The sequence below is a fragment of the Eublepharis macularius genome, chromosome 8 (assembly GCF_028583425.1).
Source record: "Eublepharis macularius isolate TG4126 chromosome 8, MPM_Emac_v1.0, whole genome shotgun sequence".
Lineage (NCBI taxonomy): Eukaryota > Metazoa > Chordata > Lepidosauria > Squamata > Eublepharidae > Eublepharis > Eublepharis macularius.
The window spans coordinates 104417684-104431499 of NC_072797.1; the positions used below are offsets into that span (position 1 = coordinate 104417684).

The following is a 13816-nucleotide window of genomic DNA, read 5'->3' on the forward strand; positions in this document are numbered from 1 at the left end:
CAAGCAACAGCTTTCCCACATGATTTTTCTTCTGCCATTAATATATCTTATACTACTTTGAATCCCAGACCATTTTATGAAATTTCTGTTTTGAAAGAATGTTTGTTATAGTGAGTTCATCAATTTTCGATTTGATAGAAGAGCAGATGGGACATTTCCTCATACTTCTGTAGGTTTTATTGTTTATCCAATGGATCTTGCATTCATTTTAGCTGGCTGGAGCCCTGTCTTTCTGAGAACAACAATTTGAATTATTGAGTGCATTTTGTTAAGGTTTGTAACCATAGACAAACTATGCTTTGTAACCATAGACAATTACTTTGCGTGTTTTGCTAGGGTCTCCTTTCATTTGTGCTGAGCTGGCAATATTTGTGCTGAACTAGGAACAGTATGCTGACATTTAAAGTGATGAACATAAATGTTTACATACCATTTTAATTTTTTTAATAGTTTAAATAAATCTTTGTTTTCTAAAAGCGAGTCTATGAAAACCATTACTATAATTAGAATCAAAGCATGTGAGCTTCTCCATAGTCCAGTGTTACAACTGAATTGATTTTTTTAAAAGGAAATGTGGAAAATCATTGTCTCACTGTCTATTCCCAACTTTAAGTTATACTTTCCCTCTTTTGTCCTCATGTATGTATGTCCCTGCTCAGTCCTAATTTTTTAAAATGCTGCCTTTTTTTGAACTATGTAAATATTACAGTGCCAGCATTGGTTTCTTCCAAGAAGTTACTCCTAACACGAGTGAAAACCCAGAATGTTACAGCAACAGAGGCTTTGCTAGAATTCTTTGTAAATGTACCTTAACTCTTTCATTTGCCTATGTTTGTCTTGTAGCATATATGCACAGCTCTGATGCATAAGGCAAGAATACTCACAGAGCCTCTGCTGCTATTCATTTGGAGTAGGATGGAGATTAAAGAGACTTAGCTTTTGTATCATGTTTTGCTGAGCAGGCCTGTACTTCAGAATATGAAGAGTCAATTGTATATTTCAAACAGAAGTCCTGTGGCATCTTCAAGACTAACGTTTTATTTTAAGAATCTGACATGTGCTATCATGACTCTCTGCATATGTTGGAACTAGTTGCTGTCTTCTCTTAATTACAGTGGTATTTTTGTTAGTCTTGATGCAAATCTGATCTTATTAGGAATTGCACTATGAACTGGAAACCTGTGATCAAGGAACTGGCAGCTTAGCTCAACATATTTAATTCAATCCCTACTCTCAATATATTCAATTAGATCCGTGCTTCCTTACAATATCTTGGTTTGCATTATTCCATCATAATGCACCCATGATGTAAACTGACAGAATTGCCATTCTGTGCAGCACTTAAACGTGGAGCCACTCTGCTGCTTTGATTTCCTGGTCCAGTTAGGGCTGAGGAAGACCTTTCTCAGCTCAGGATCCCAGAAATACTCTACAGTAGAAGGCATGCTCATAATGTGAAAATCTACACGTGTTCATGAGCTTCCATCACTTCTTTATGCCATCACCTGCTCACTTTCTAACTGCTTATCTTGCCAGTGATAATTAGGGACTTTTAATGTTACAAATGATGTCATCAAAATATGTTTAATATAACATAAGCAGTACTGTTGTCTGTCCTGAAGTCTTCATTCCTCATTAGCTAATTGCCAAGAGGTATTTCTCAAGTGCTCTTGACTTCAAGAGTCAAAAACCACCACACTGATAGACTCTTTTTCATTGTATGAGTACACTTCCGTGATATTTATGTAAAACCTACCCTGAGGAGTATATTATCTATTTCCTGTTGAAATTGAAAGGTCAATAGGTGACATGATATGGAGCTTGATAATGAATGATTTGTCTTCTCCCTAAATGGAAATAATTGGAGTCAGAAACTACATGACAGAAAATTTACAACAGTTCTATTACCTCCCACCCACCCACACACACACACACATACATATCTTTCTTATCTTTGCTACCTATTAAGATTAATGTTATCAATTCTAGTCCCAGGAGCAAAATAAAATGAAATAACATGTTCCTTTCCTACTATGTTTAAAGCCAGAGTAGAGCCTTTTGTAGGAGAAGGTTTTTTATTTTAGGGCAAAAATATTACTTTCAAGAGGATATTTACAAATGTTTGCAGGCCTTGCCTTATTCTTACATTAACTTGTAAAAACTTCCATTTGTTTTGATTTCTGTTTTCATTATGAATTTTGATATCCTTTCTAGGGGTGTGCATAATGAACAAAATACCCAAAAATACATACAGAGATTGCTGATTTAGCTCATTAAAGTTACTTCCGAAACGGTGGAACAAATTTGAGAAATTAGGTTGTAACAGTCCTGAAAAGTTTTTTTTATTAAAGATTTATTGAAGAAAAAAAGGAAAAATATAGAGAGATAGGAATAATACCAATTTTCTATTTGAAAATGTCCAACAATAATACATTCTGTGTACTAAAATTACCATGAATAACTACTTCACCTTTCCATCTATACATCTTTCCCTCACCCTAATCTTTGAAAGCACAAACCATTAGTTCATCTCTTTCTGTTTCTTGCAAAAAGTCAATAAGGGGCTTTCAGATAGTCATATATTTATCTAGTATCTTTTCCTTGATCAAAGACATCAGCCTGAGCCATCTCAGCATAGTGTAGCTTTCCATTTTTGAGCATATAAAAGTCTTACTGCACTTGTACAAAATGTCGCTTCCAGCTGTTTCTCCATTAAGCCCAGCAAAAGGCCTCCAGCTTTATTTGAACATTAGTCTTTTGAATCTTCTGGATAATTAAGTGTATTTATTTCGATGGTTGTTGTGGGTTTTCCGGGCTGTATTTATTTCCTAAACATTTTTTGCATGTCCACCACATATGATAAAGTGTTCCCTCTTCCTGTTCACATTTCCAACATCTGTTTGAAACATTTTTATACATTTTTGCTAATTTCTTCGATTACATATACCATCTATACATCATTTTGTAAAAATTTTCTTTCAAGCTAGAATTTAAAGTAAATTTAAGACCCCTCAACCACATGTTCTCCCATTGTTCAAGCTGTATATTATAACCAAAGTTCTTTGCCCATTTTATCATACATACTTCCTCCTGTTCTTCTTGTTTCCAATCTCAACAAAAGCTTATACATTTTGACAATAACATGATTATCATTAGTAAATAACTCTGTTTCAAAAACCATCATAATTTGATCAAATCCAAACATCTTTTTGCCCACTTTAAATTGCTCTGTGTCATGAGTCAGCCCCAGCCTCGACTGGCCACCTTACCTATTGCCTCAGAGTCCTCCTCAGAAGATGAGCAGGAAGGGCCAACAGGATCTTCTCTAGAGCCAGAAGCCCCTGCAGAAGCTATTGGAGAGGAAGAGCAGTCAGAAACCACTGCTGCTGCTCCAGAGGGAATTCAGCAAGAACAGCCTGGAGCTTCTGCAGAGACTGTCAGGGATGAGGAACAGCCAGAAACCTCCACAGAGGCTGTAAGAGACAAAGACTCCCTCAGGGCAAAAGCGAAACCCGAGCATCTGGGGCCAGCTGAAAGGAGGAAACATAGAGATAAGTCAGCTCTGTTGGAGAGGCGAAGGAGTGGCCGTTTACAGGCACAGCACCGAGCGGAGCTGTTAGAGAGAGAGGCAACAGCTGTTCCTCATTAGGACAGCATAAAAGGAAGACGCCGAGGAAACCAAGCGTGGAAGCAACTCAGCTCGCCACTCCCTGCTACCAGAGCTCTATGCCTTGCCTTGCCTTGCCTTGCCTTGCCTTGCCTTGCCTTGCCTTGCCTTGCCTTGCCTTGCCTTGCCTTGCCTTGCCTTGCCTTGCCTTGCCTTGCCTTGCCCTGCCCTGCCCTGCCCTGCCCTGCCCTGCCCTGCCCTGCCCTGCCCTGCCCTCTGCTCTGCTGCTTGATTGGAGTTTGACCCCGGCCTGCCTTCTGACTACCCTTCTGCCTGTTCCTCTCTCTGACTGGCATATTGGTCCTGACACGTGGCCTGACTTCTGGACCCTGGTTTGCTGCCTTCTGGACTACTGACCTCCTGCCTGTTGTGTTCAGCCCTGCAGTGCCAGTGAGCCTCCTGCCTGCTGTGCCCAGCCCTGTGCGCGACACTCTGTTAGTTGTGCATTAAAAAACATTCACATGAATATCCTTGTGTATTCAGTTTATCTCTTTATTTCATTTTACAATTACCTTGTAAGAAGTCTAGTAGATCCTGATATGTTAACCACTTGTGTATATTAAAAAAAGCCTCTTTAAGGGAGATCCAAAGTGGTCTTTTAGAATACATCCCAAATTTATATTTATTCCGTGTTCTCAAGATGGCATGTCTAATTTTTAAAATCCACATTTACTTTATCATACCACAAATACATATGCCATCTGAATCTTAAATCATGTCCCTCTATATCCAATAACCTTCTGTTTCTCAACAGTAGCCATTCTTTCAGCCAAACCAAACAACAAGTATTAAAATATAAATTTCAAGTAGGTAAACCTAGGCTTCCTCTTTCCTTTGCATTACAATATTTTAAGTTTAACTCGTGATCTATTTCCTTCTGCAATTGTTTAAATGGTGTGTCAGATGTCAATGTTGGTATTGTCTGGAACAAAAATAACCTTCTAGGTAGAACATTCATTTTAATTACAGATATTCTCCCCAGCAACAATAGTTGTAATTTTTCCCATCTCAATAGATTTCTTAATTTCTTTCCATACCTTATTGTAATTATTGTGAAACAACATACAGTTCGTACTTGACAACATAATACCCAGATATTTTACTTTCTTTTCTATCTTAAAACCATTTTTTTTGGTTCTTACTGCACAGAGACTGTGCAGGCAGGCCAGGCAGTGAGGGGGCGGCGGCCCTCCAGCAGCATCTTGTTTTCCTTAACAGCAAGTCTGTCTGTACTCATCAATGATGTAACCAATTGAATGTAAAGGAGAGAGATTGAGCCCTTAGCATTAACTCTGTTTGCTGGAAGGGGATGTGAGCGATGCACACGAGTGCGTTTTTTCTTCAGCACTTCCTAGGCAATGGTATTGGCATTGAGAGGCTTGTAGGGATCAAATTGCAAAAGGTTTGCTTTGTGCCAGGGAGGGCATAGCAAATGGTATGGTGCTGTCACCATTAACATCGCCATCACCATCCCTTTCTGTGTGTTTTTACACACAATTTAAGGAGAGGCTGGCAACATCCATGTGGGCATGTACAGGTGAGTTTGAGGAGGGAAGGGGTCTCTATGAGCCTCCAAGACCCTGGTGCTGCAAGGTGCATGTTATATAGATTAGGGTGAAGATTGGAAAGAAAACAGTTATTAAAGGAGGTCCCAGGCATGTGGAGCCGGTTCATGCCCATTCAGTGACTATCTGCTGTCCTTTGCTTAGGTGCCGTGGCCACCACTGTGACTAAGGAAATCCTCCAAAGATAGTGGGTCAAGGAGTACCAGGAGTAATTTCATCTTGCCCAGCTTGCCTTCTGGCTTTTTGGGTTTTTCTGATTAAAACTGTTAACCGAGCATTAAATGACAGGGAGGTAGCCATTCTTTCTTCCTTTTCATTCAACTCTGAGTTAACGGTTTTAGTCAAAAAAGGAGACTGGCAGCCAGCAACCTGTCCACTTTCTCACTTTTTACTAGTAAAAAATAGGGGGAGGGGAAGAGGGCCATCCTCCCTCTACTTCCCTTCCCGTAAAGGAAAAAAAAAAATAACATCCAGCCCTCCCTTTCTGTGCACTCTACACACAGTGCAAGGACAGGTTGTGTTGTGGGTGGGGTCAGCCCAAGCAGAATAGTCAAGTCCGGTCCAAAGTCAAAGCACAAGTTCAAAGCCAGGAAGGAGTCCAAAATCCAAGTCCAGAGGTCGACTTCCGGTTTGGGATCCATGGAGGTCTGAAGCAGCTCCATTTGCGGAGCTGACCGGACTGCCGTTTTAAGCGGCCGGCGGGGTGAAAATAGCCCGCGGCCGACTGCTCTCAGGCGGAGAGCAGGCAAAGAACGCTCAAGACCCTAGGGTGAGCTAGATCTCGGACGAGGGGGGGCTCTACACAACGGGTTCCCTCTCGATCCTTGAGGTCCCACCCTGCGACGGGTCGGCTACAATCTCTGCGGCAGTTCTGGGGCCAATTCGGCTGGCATAAGACCTACATACCCAAGCTTCGATTGGAGGGAAGAAGTGGAGAGGAGAAGTGAAAATCGAAACAGCGATTACAACCCGAGAAAAGTGAATGAGAAGGTAAAGATCACTATCTTCCGATACGGGACAGATTGATAAAAACAGAGAGGAAAAAAAGTAAACTTTTAAACTGCAACAGATTAATGAAAAGGAGGGGAAGACTCGGCAAGAGTTGCATTTGAAAAGAGACTAAGTTTAAAGAAGTTATTAAAGAAATTGGACTATTGTTTTGAATACCTGTGGTTATGGAGCTGTGAGAAAAAGACACCATCGCGAGATCTGCTGTGGGAAGACGGGAGACAGGAAGTGCGTAATAACAATAGAGTGGCTGGAGAGAAGCGGCCCTTGCTGGAGGGCAGGAAGAAGGGAATCGCCATTTTTGAAAGGGGAAGGGTCGCGGCTTCAGCGGAAAAGGAAGTAGGCCATTTTGGATTATAAAACCATAGAGAGACCATAGAGAAAAGACGCCCGACATTTTGGACTCTTTAAAAACTAATTTATGCAAGAAGACCGGGACATTTGAAACAAAAAAGGTATTAAATTTAACTCCACGGAGTTAAGGAAGAGAGCGGACTCGTGGGAGCGAGCTAAAGCAAGCCCCACGATGTTGAAAAAAGAGTGGCAATCGGCAATAGAAAATCTGGACAAAAAACTTTTAGAGGTGATTAAAGAGTTTAAGGACATGAAATTGGAGCTGATCAAAGAGGTTAAACAGACAGTAAAATCGGAGCTGTCAGAAGTAAAATCGGAGCTGTCAGAAGTGAAGAAAGGTATGGAAACAATACAAAATGAATTACAAGGAACGCAGCAGAGAGTTAAAACAGTAGAAGGAGCAATGGAGAACTTAGCAGACACGCAACAAACAGAGATGAGACTGATGAGGGGCAGGATGGCGGTTGCGGAAAGTAGACACATGGAGAAGCAGCTCAGATTTCGCGGTTTGCCGGAGATAGAAGGAAAGACAGCGCAAGAACAGATGACTGAGGTGTTAGCTGAGTACCTGGGGAAGGAGGAGGAGGAAGTTGTGGCTATCCTTGATGTGGCATATCGCGTGAACTCGAGAATTGCAACCCAGAGGAAAGTACCAAGAGATGTGATTGTGCAATTTACAACACGAAACATGAAAGAGAAGATTGTGACTAAACAGTTTCAAGATCCATTGGAGATCGATGGCAAGACAATTATCATAATGAAGGAATTACCCAGATCAGTGTTACTAGATCGGAAAAAATATAAAGCGCTAATCCAGATGTTGAAGGACATGAAAATCAGGTACAGATGGGAGCTTCCAGAAGGTTTGTCCTTTGAATTTGGAGGCACCAAAAAGCGCATTAGATCTGAGCGGGAGAGGACAAGAAAAGAATATCCAAGGTATACCAAGTACTGTTGAAATGGTATACTGAGGATGAGACAGTAAAAACACAAATGGTGAAATGGGCTATAAATTTTAATAAAGAAATAACAATGGAGGCATGGGAATACTTGTGGAAGACTACAATGAAGACAACGACATGTACTAGCATTAAAGAGAACATTTATAAAATGATCTATCGTTGGTACATGACACCAAAGAAGATTGCGCTAGGGAATTTGAACACTTCTAATAAATGCTGGAAATGTAGGAAACATGAGGGCTCCCTCTATCATATGTGGTGGTCGTGTGAGGTAGCTAGGCAGTACTGGGGGGAAATAATAAGAGAAATGAGTGAAATTTTACAATTTCAAATAAATAAGAACCCAGAACTCCTGCTACTAAACTTGGGCATGGAGGGAATTCCAGCCCATCATAGGACGTTGATATTTTATATGACAGCAGCAGCTAGACTTTTGTATGCGCAAAAATGGAAAGTACAAGAAGTGCCAACTATTGAAGATTGGATTTACAAATTGCTGTACATGGCAGAAATGGACAAGATGACAAGAAAACTGAGAAATCTGGACTCAGGGCAGTTTAACACAGACTGGGAGAAGCTGAAAAAATATTTGGAGAAGAAATGGGAGGTGGGAGGAGAACTGTGGCAGTTTGAGAACTACTGAAGTACAATAAAATGTAGAGGGGGGTGACTTTACCGGGGGGGGGAAGAGATAATTGTGAACTTCTAAGCAGTTAGATTAATAGATTGATATATATACAGATATATATAGACGAATAAACAGAATATCGATAGAAAATAATTAATCATAAGGGCTAATTATAAGGACTGATTAACTAATAATATTTTCCTTTTGGTAAGACTGGTATAATGTAACAAACTGAATATGTTTAATTGAAGATATATATGAGTCAAATTGATTGATTATGTGATGATAGTTATATAGAATTATTATTGAAGTAGAAATATTAAAGTAATTATATATAATTAAAAGAATGAGTAACATATAGAGCATAAGTCAAATTGTTTGATTTAAACGAATGTATGATCTATATGGTTTATGATTTATAGAAATATTTGAAATTAGAATTATGGAAATTGGGATAAATTGTTTATCCAATATGGAAATAATGACTCATAGTTTGGGTATAGCGTATTAAAAATAGTTAAGAATGTATTGCTTAGAACAAATGGGAGACCATATATTTGTTAGATAGAGGAATTTAAAAGGAGTAAGGGAAAAGGGACAAAGGGTTGGAAAACTGTTGGAAGTCAACAAAAAAAAGGGGGGGAAAGGGAGGGGGTTAGAAATGGAAAATGGGGAAATTGATTGTAATGTATAAATAATTGATCCTAACCCAATAAAAACTTTTCTAAAAACAAAAAACAAAATCCAAGTCCAGAGGTCAGTAGGTCAATTACTGGTAAGTTTGTGGGTGATACAAAAGCAAAGTCAAGGTCTGATCTGAAAGTTAAAGACCAAGGCGCAAGGCAAGGTTCAGTGCCGCGGTCGCAGCAGTAGCAAGAACTGACGTGTTGCTTCCACGCCTCCTGGCTTCTGTGGCTGGGTTTTATAGAGAGGCTGGCTTGCAGCCAGCTGCTGTGGGAGTTATCCCTTGGTTACTCCTCATCGCTCTCAGCCAGCAGCTGGCGTCTGGACAGGAGGCGTGCGCTTTGCCATCTTTCCTGTAGCTCTACATGTTGCCTCTGTCTGCGGCACTCTCCGGGTGAAGCTGGAGGTTTGGACGTCCCGGGTGCTGGAAATTGCAATGTCTGGTATACAAGGAAGGAAGAAGGAAAGAAGAGCCTTCCATACAGGGGGCAGCAAGGATCACTTAGTTAGGACAGTGAGGGCAGCATCTCTCTTGTTTCCTGGGGTCATTTCCTTATCTCCTGTTGGGCTAAACAGGGCAATATCCTGCTTCTTCTCTCTCCTGGCACTCCTCTCTAAGATGTAGTCAGATAGTGAGGATCTATTTCTATCTCTCCCCTTTACTCTCAAGTATGTAGTTCCTGAATAAACTTTTTAACTTCTTTAACCCACACAGCATGACTTCACTGTGTTTTATTTACCTGCTCTGCCTAACACCGGACTGAACGTCACCAGTGGTGTAGGAGCAGGAGGGCGTTGATGCCTCTGGCTCGGCTGCTGACTGTGGCATTGGTCAACCGGTGGCTGAGCTTCACTGGTGGTGTTGGAGCTGGAGCGTGTTGGTGCCTCTGACTCAGCTGCTGGCTGTGGATTCTGATCCTCCAGCATCTGTTCCTCCTGATCACTGGCTTCTGCTGAGTCACTACTGGCTAGGATGGTTACATGAGGCTCCTCTCCTCCAGAGGAGTCCTCACTGTCACTGAGCCCCATGACAGGTTTGTGGCTGGCGGGTTTAAATAGGAAGTCCTCAGCTGCTGCAAAGTAGATTAGGGTAAGGAAGATTTGCCCCTCATTGTGGAAATAAGACTACAAGGCACAGGGAAACATGGCATAACAATAGGACTCAAAGGTAATAATTTATTGGCTTTGTTACTAAAACAGGAATGTTTTTCATTTGTTTAATTTTGCTCTGCTGTGCTGGTTGGCAATGGAGTGCTGTCCTGCTTCTGCACTGTGCTGGTACACTGTGCTAGTTGCTCTTTACCAGTAAGTTTCTCACTGTTGTGTGAACCTGCCAACACTCACCTTCTTTGGGGTCCATTGTTGTGTGATGTTTCATATACTTGAGGAGAAAGTCATTAGATTGATGGGGTTTTGGACGATGCGGTTTTTGGTTGTGTGAATAGAGTGTCATTTCCCCAATCTCCCCCCCCCCCCGCTTGAAAAGAACAGTCTATGGATGCTTGTGTGCACACTGTGCAGCTGCCCAACACTCACCTTGATGCATGCCTTCCCCAAGCATTCCTCTGGGTCCATAAACATGGAATCCCATTGTTGCGTGCTCTCAAACTGAGTGGATTGATGGTTTAGAGGGAGAACTGCGTTCTGTGCAATTGTGCCATTGCATGCAAAAACAGCTGCCTCAGAGCCTTGTTTCCCCACCCCAGGTAAAAATGAAAGTGTGTGTCTGCACATGTACGGCCAATGTGCATGCAACAGGCTGAAACTCATGAAAATGGAAAAAAAGGCTCAGTTCTGAACCATCAATCCTTCCCCACCACACTAGAGCAAAATTATTCTAGAATCCCCTGGAAGCAAAATAGAAATTTTCTTGGTGCATACCCCTAGTTTTTTCTACTACAGTATCACTAGAAACCTACAGTATGTTTTCAAAGAAGTGTTCTAAATGGAGTGCAGCACTGGGTTGGCAGAGGGAGGGGGAGCTCCATTTATGTATTTTTAAAAAGGTTAAAAAAAAAACTTCTTTAAGGATCTCTGGGAAGCAAGATCAAGATAATCCAAACTATGATATTCCCCATTACTATGTATGGATGTGCAAGTTGGATGGTGAAGAAAGCTGACAGGAAGAAAACTGATTCATTTGAAATGTGGTGCTGAAGGTGAGTTTTGTGGATACCAAGGACGGTCAAAAAGACAAATAAGTGGATACTAGATCAAATCAAGCCTGAATTCTCCCTAGAAGCTAAAATGACAAAACTGAGACTATCGTACTTTGATCATATCATGAGAAGACAAGATTCTCTGGAAAAGTCAATAATTCTAGGAAAAGTGGAAGGCAGCAGGAAAAGAGGAAGACCTAAAACAAGATGGCTTGACTCAATAAAAGAAGCCACATCCTCCAATTTGGAAGATCTGAGCAAGTCTGTTAATGATAGGATGTTTTGGAGGTCTTGCATTTGGTCACCATAAGTTGGAGGCAACTTGACAGCATATAACACACACAAAAAGAACAACATGAAAACAACAACACACAGCTAGTAACCTTTGCATTCCAGTCTTTTCAATACCTATTTCTAATACAGAAATTATTCTTTAAAATGGGATAGTTGGAGAAGGGGAAGGTTTGTTCATTGCAAGTAAGGTATTGATTATGACCAACAGTATATGGATATATGAATATAATCGAATTACTTTGATCAAGACTCAAAGAATGTTTTGTGCTTACCCAAGAGTAAACCATATGTACTGGTTTGCTTTCTCTTCTTACTGAAAAAATTCCAAACTGCAGACCTAAACCACTATGGCAGACCTTCATACCTGCCTTTCACATACTCTGTCACCCACCCTAAACCTCCCTTCACAGATTTGGAGACTGCTGTATTTATCTCCCCTCACCAGCTACTGCCCAGGATTATTGGGAAAAGGGAATTTAGAGGTTATTTTCCCCATACTCGCTGCCTCCATTTACTTCACTAGGCTCATGTAACATGATCCAAGTGTTTGACGTCTGTGTGTATGATATTTTCCCTCAGCCAATGATTCCAAGCCAGACAGGTTTAAAACAAAGCAAAACAAAACTTTATTTACAAGATGAACACAGGAGTGAATGGTTTTAAACTCAAAAACATTTCATCATGTTCTGTTACATTTTTTCTCTCTCTTCAATCCCTTTATTATTTTGCGAACTGAACATCCACCCATAAAAAGTTCTGAGCAGCTCAAAAGCTTGCTCTTTGTATTGTAATTTTTAATTGATCCTATTTATGGGATTTACCTGAGGACTAACATGGTTCCCTCCAATCTTTGTCTGCTCTTTGCTGAAGCAGTTCCCAACTCATAAAACAAACCACTATACTAAGTGAACTGCTGTGGTGCAGAGGTAAAAGCAAAACACTACCTACATGGAAATGTCTTTTCCATGCACACCAGTATCCACAGTCATCCAGTGTTTGCTATGCTCATTGCAATAGTAGGTATGATCTCTGTGGAGCCACCTCTCATACTTGAAGCAGTAGAGGTGTGCACCAAAATATTCTCATGAGAGAGTCACACCCATTCCACCTTGACCAAATGGAAGCAAGGGACACTGTTGCAACTAAGCCCAACAGAAACAAACTGAAGCAATGGAATCCCTTCTTCTTGTGGCTGGGTACTGCTTGGTTCTGTTCTGTGGTGTTTCTCCCACTGGCTGAACACAATGCATGGCTGCTGTGAATGACACTGGTTCTGTTGGGATAAGATGCAACATGGTTGCTTGCTTCAGTTTGGTTTGGGTAGAATGGATGTGATTCTCTGGTGTGATTTTCGTCCCCTTGATTCACTTTGGTTCTGGGGGGATTCCATTCCTGTGCCTCAGTTTGGTTCTGTTGGACTTTCTGTGGGATGAGCTCAGCTTGCATTTGGGAGTGTGCCTTGGCCATGGCAGCCTTGCCTCAGTGTGTTTCTGCAGTGGGAGTCAGCTTTGACTTTTCCCCATAGGAAACAGTGGAGTGGCCGGAGGCACCTTGTTCTGGGGCCCATAGAATTGGACCTTGGAGTCTAATCTTCCTGAAACATGGGGGGTCTTTAGAGGACAGTAAGGAGTAGGTACACTCCAAATTTAGTGAAGTTTGGTTTAAAAATGACCCCCTCAGTCCACCAGATAGCCCCAGATTGATTTTTTACCAAATTAATTTGGTAAAAATTCAGAATACCTGTTTTTTAATTTGGAATACCTGGATTTCACTGAATCAGCCAATTTCTGTATTTTTATCTGAATTCCAAACTCAACTGCTCACCCCTATGAAGTACCATCGAGCAATCTATACTACTGCTGTAGCTCTGTAGCATATAGGTAATACTACAATGCTGCTGGAGTGCTGGTTTTGTTGTCAGATGTTAACATTAGTGCAAACTCACAAGCCTTAGCACTAGAGGAGGAAAACATGTACTTCATCAGTAGGATGGAAAATTTAATCAGTAATGTAATAGGACTAGAATTATAGAAATCTGAAACAGCATAAAGTATTAGACATATGTAAAACTGTGCAAAATGGCATTACGTAAGTAGAAAGCAATGTACTCAGAGCAGAATAATACGTAACAAGAAAGAGATAATACATACTATGCACACTGGTATAGTCTACAGTCCTTTACCCATTATAAATGCACCTTCCAGAACCGTTCCGTTATAATATAGCACTGTCACATTCATAGAAATGCCCTCTTGAACAATTCTGTTTTACATATATTGTCGAAGGCTTTCATGGCTGGAGAACGATGGTTGTTATGGATTTTCAGGCTGTATAGCCGTGGTCTTGGCATTGTAGTTCCTGATGTTTCGCCAGCAGCAGTGGCTGGCATCTTCAGAGGTGTAGCACCAAAAGACAGAGATCTCTCAGTGTCACAGACCACGGCTATACAGCCCAGAAAATCCACAACAACCATCTGTTTTACATAGTTTGCAGAA

The 13816-nt window shown here is 41.0% G+C and overlaps 1 protein-coding gene across 1 annotated transcript in view; it reads left to right on the forward strand.

Annotated features, from left to right (window-relative positions):
• KDM4C (lysine demethylase 4C) overlaps positions 1–13816 on the forward strand; it is a 385835-nt gene that overhangs the window by 133142 nt on the left and 238877 nt on the right. The gene's annotated exons all lie outside the window — the stretch shown is intronic.